Source organism: Schistocerca serialis, chromosome 12 (genome assembly GCF_023864345.2).
Source record: "Schistocerca serialis cubense isolate TAMUIC-IGC-003099 chromosome 12, iqSchSeri2.2, whole genome shotgun sequence".
In the NCBI taxonomy this organism is placed as follows: Eukaryota; Metazoa; Arthropoda; class Insecta; order Orthoptera; family Acrididae; genus Schistocerca; species Schistocerca serialis.
Genome location: NC_064649.1, coordinates 58,916,523 through 58,921,847, shown reverse-complemented (window position 1 = coordinate 58,921,847; position 5,325 = coordinate 58,916,523).

Genomic DNA, 5,325 nt, shown 5'->3' with positions numbered 1-5,325 from the left:
ATGCAGTCAGATACGCCACTTGAACAATGATTTTCGTCCTGTCAAACCCAGCATGTTATAATTAATGGGGAAATTTCGTCAGAAACGCAAAAACCGCTCGGCGCACCCCAAAGTAGTTTGGTAGAGCCGCTACTGTTCATATATAAACAACATTATAATAATAAATGAAAAGCACCAGTTTGCTTTTGTTCTACAATATTACTTTTATTGCTAACCGGTTTTCGGCTTACAAGGCCATCTTCAGACATTATTGTAGAACAAAAAGCAAACTGGTGCTTTTCATTTATTATTATAATGTTGTTCTACTAAGAACCGACGGAAGATTCTGTTAATAACATAAGAGATGATTACTTCTAAACAAACAGAAGTAGTTGTGTGCTCCAAGGACACGGAAGAAGCGAAAAGTAGAAAGAGTTGACGAAATAAAATAAAACAAGCAATATCATACAAATATTTCCGAAGAAAGACAACTGAAGATCGCAAAAGCAGCGAAGGCATCGTGGTTTAGAGAAACGAGAAATTGAATAGAAAATTAAATACTGTTATAAAAAGTGGCTTTAAATACACTTATTTATGTAAAAAGCATGAAATTTAAGAATACATAAAGCAAATTTATTTCTCGAAGCTAAGCTCCCCTTCTGCGCAAATATTCCTGAAATGTCTTAGACAAAGTGTGCGTCGCTCGGAGTAACATTTCCCACAACGCTCTCATGAGGCGACACTTTCCATTAACAATTAATATCGTCAGAGGATTCTAGCTCACTGAGATGGCGTTTCCAGTGTAATACAGGTGCCATTACGAGAAACATACTCTTCTCTTTTAATCTGGAACGTCAGCTGGGTCCTTTTTAACAATATGAAGTGAATTAGATTTTTTTGTGGATAATGGAACTTGGGCTGCATTAGCACTCAGCAGCGTGCCTAACTATCAGTTTATCAGCTCTACGATTGTGTTGTATTCTATCTGAGTAAAGAATCGCTTTGTGTGTTGCGTTCGAGAGAGCTGCAGGCAGGTTGATGAACGAGTGCTAAACGCCGGTAGACTCGCGAGTACTACTAATGCACGATGAGACGTCGTAAGCATTTCACCACGTATAGAGGGAGAGTTGAAGATGATAAGTGCGTGGTCTAAAGATTGTCAGCAGACCTCCAATACAAAAAACAAAAACAAAAACAAAAAATTAAATAAAAATTTATGTAACGAGGGAAAAGGGAAGTACGAATTCTCTGTCGTTTGACTATACAATCGAGGAATGGAATAGGTCACAAGCGTAAAAGGTTAGTAGTACAGACCTACACCTCTGACGTCCGTTGTTGTGGAATTTTGGAACCCTTGGAACAGAGGTGCACTCCTTGCGCTGCTGGGTTTCGCAGTTATATGAAAACCGCAGCGGCGGAGAAAAGTAGAAAAACATTTCAGAAGCGAATGCAGCTTTTGAGGTGTAATTACTGTTTTTATTTTCACAGCGTGTTCTCGTAACGGCTGTGAACAGACGGTGGCCACTTTGCAAGTCACTCTGTAATTGCCCGCCATAACGGGGCATCTCACCGCAGCATCTTCCCTCCGCGCTGTAACCGCCTCCACCGAGAGAAGTGAATCGAGAAAACTCGGAAAGAGGAGACACCCCGTACGCCACAGCGTTTGCATCGTCACGGCTACCATGCGACAACTGCGTTGGAAAGAATTGGTAATCTGGCAGACGGAATAAAGAGCAGAAAACGAAGGGCTACTCTTCATTTCCGAAAGGCATTCCACACAGTAAAATGGTAACAGTGTTACGTATACTGTCTGCTGAAAAATATCCGGACATCTACTAGTAGACACTAACGCGGAGTGTGTCCACCCTTCGACTTAACGACGGCTTGAGCTATGTTGCGGACGCTATCAATGAGTTGCCTGAATGTCTGTGAAGGAATGGCAGCGCAGTCTTCCTCAAGAACTGAAACCAGAGAAAGCAGTGATATTAGAGGCTGGAATCTCATCTCAAAACTGTTCCATTGGGTTCACACGTGAAGCTTTCAATGACCAGTTCTCAGTCTGTTTAGGTTACACGAACATCCTCAGACAATTTCCGGCGTTACACAGTCCACTTCAGAAAAGTTATTGACCACGAACAGTTGCCCCAAAACTGCTGCTTCATGACAGGGAGAATTGTAATGTTGCAACTATCATCATCTCCGAACTGTTCCTACAGTATTCGCAGTACACAATGGTGTGAAATGTTTCATGTCCTTCCGTTCCTAGCGTTTTCTTAAGCGCAATAAAAGGACCAGACTCTAACCACGAGAAACATCCCCCAAACCTTCCATCTGATTGTCAGACGACACAGCGTGACTCATCGCTCCAAATCACTCGTTTCCTGTCATTCGCTATACAGTTTCATGGCTGAATGACATTTTCACTCTGCAGAGGAGTGTGCGCTGATATGAAACTTCCTGGCAGATTAAAACTGTGTGCCGGATCGAGACTCGAACTCGGGACTTTTGCCTTTCGCGGGCAAGTGCTCTACCAACTGAGCTACCCAAGCACGACTCACGCCCGGCCCTCACGGCTTTACTTCTGCCAGTACCTCGTCTCCTACTTTCCAAACTTTACAGAACCTTGCGGAACTAGCACTCCTGAAAGAAAGGATATTGCAGAGACATGGCTTAGCCACAGCCTAGGGGATGTTTCCAGAATGAGATGGTTTGGAAAGTAGGAGACGAGGTACTGGCAGAAGTAAAGCTGTGAGGAGGGGACGTGAATCGTGCTTGGGTAGCTCAGTCGGTAGAGCACTTGCCCTCGAAAGGCAAAGGCCCCGAGTTCGAGTCTCCGTCCGGCACACAGTTTTAATCTGCCAAGAAGTTTCAGTTTCATTACTATTTATACCAATTCATGCATCGCTTAGCGCCGGCCACAAAAAACGTGTGGCTTATGAGGAGCCGCTCAACCATTCCTTTTAACACCGTACGCACAGTCATTGTGCTAGTTGCACTGCTTATAGCACTTTGGAATTCACAAGTGATTCCTTCCAGTAAATTGATACAACTGTTTACAATCACACTTAACATCCAACACCGACAGTACCTCAGCTACTACTTGCGACAGCTTGATTCATCACCAGTATTTCCCAGCCATCCCGCAGTATTGCCTTGTATCGCAAGTACAATTTCAGTAATGTCTACGCTAACACTATAGCGGTCATACATTGCTGTCATTACCGGCCGCGCAAAGTGGCCGCGCGGTCAAAGGCGTCATGTCACGGACTGCACGGACCCTCCCACCGGAGGTTCGAGTCCTCCCTGTGGCATGAGTGTTTGTGTTGTTATTAGCGTAAGTTAGTTTAGGTATTGTGTATGTCTAGTTTCAAATGTTTCAAATGGCTCTCAGCACTATGGGACTTAATATCTGAGGTCATCAGTACCCTATAACTTAGAACTACTTAAAACTAACTAACCTAAGGACATCACACACATCCATGCCCGAGGCAGGATTCGAACCTGCGACCGTAGCGGTCCAGACTGAAGCGCCTAGAACCGGTCGGCCACCAGAGGCCGGCTGTACGTCTAGGGACCGATGACCTCAGTTGTTTGGTCCCTTAGGAATTCACACACATTTGAACATTTGTCATTACCGCAAAATACAGCACCTGTAAACGCACCTTAAGGGACATGACTTTTGTCTCATCTCTGTGTGTGTGTCTGTGTGTGTGTGTGTGTGTGTGTGAGAGAGAGAGAGAGAGAGAGAGAGAGAGAGAGAGAGAGAGAGAGAGAGAGAGATAGAGAGAGAGAGAGAGAACGCTGCGGCGGCGTGGATTCTATCGGCCAGTCCGCGTGCAGCAAACAAACACCCACGCACCGTACGTATACAGAGGCAGTGGGCTCGCAGTAAACACAGCATCGCTTCGGTGGTTGGCTGAATCCTCTCAGCTTCTGCACTGCGCCGTTTTTTCCCCACGTTAGCTGGTCTGAAACCTTACTGTCGCATACTACCACATCTAAACGGAGCGAAAGACGGAACGCGCCAAACTACTCCTATAGAAAATATCGTTTCGCAAAACGCGAGTTGGAGAGACTATGACGTGTTCTACAGCACAGGAGATAATCAGATGAAGATCTCATTTCCAAACTAATGAATCTACATTTCGGAACAATAGAGAATGCCTAAAAAAGTGTTGGTCAAAATTGGAAGAAAAAATTCCTATAATTATATCTCCGGAAACCAATACTTGTCATTTGAATTGTTTTATTTGTGACAGATGGATACTTCACCAGGCAGATAAATAGGTGTTGTGTATCTCCAATTTCTGAATTGGGGGACGTTACGTCTGCCGGAAGAGAACGACTGTGATTTATTCACAACGGAGCACCGAATCTATTTTCTACGCATCGTTCAACAGAACTCCTCCGTAACGTTTCTTGGGCGATGGACTGATCGGGGAGATCCGTTAGCATAGACTCCCCTTTCATCAGACCTGACTCCGTTGGATTTCTGGCTCTGAGGACAAAAAAAGGGCTCTGAGCACTATGGGACTTAACATCTGAGGTCATCAGTCCCCTAGACTTAGAACTACTTAAACCTAACTAACCTAAGGACATCACACACATCCATGCCCGAGGCAGGATTCGAACCTGCGACCGTAGCAGACGAGCGGTTCGGGACTGTAGCGCCTAGAACCGCTCGGCCACCGCGGCTGGCTCGCTGTGAGGACATTTAAAGGATACATAGAGAGGTTACAGGATCGTGTGAGCAGTGCATGTGACGCAATAGGAACGGAGCCAGATGTATTCTAAGCACTGGGTTATTCACTGCGAAGAACGCACGAAGGATGTGTCAGGATGCCGGCTAACCACATGCGTCAATGCCTACAGGCTCTGCTTCCCCGTCAGCGACAGATGGCATTGCTTTCCCGGTATACGATCACAGGAACTTTTCTTCCGGTTCTGACCATAAATACCTCCTGTAGGAATATTTGACTTTGTTTTAAACAGTCTTTGTCCCGTTTGTAGTATCAAAACGGCTACATGTACACTCCTGGAAATTGAAATAAGAACACCGTGAATTCATTGTCCCAGGAAGGGGAAACTTTATTGACACATTCCTGGGGTCAGATACATCACATGATCACACTGACAGAACCACAGGCACATAGACACAGGCAACAGAGCATGCACAATGTCGGCACTAGTACAGTGTATATCCACCTTTCGCAGCAATGCAGGCTGCTATTCTCCCATGGAGACAACTGTAGATGTGCTGGATGTAGTCCTGTGGAACGGCTTGCCATGCCATTTCCACCTGGCGCCTCAGTTGGACCAGCGTTCGTGCTGGACGTGCAGACCGCG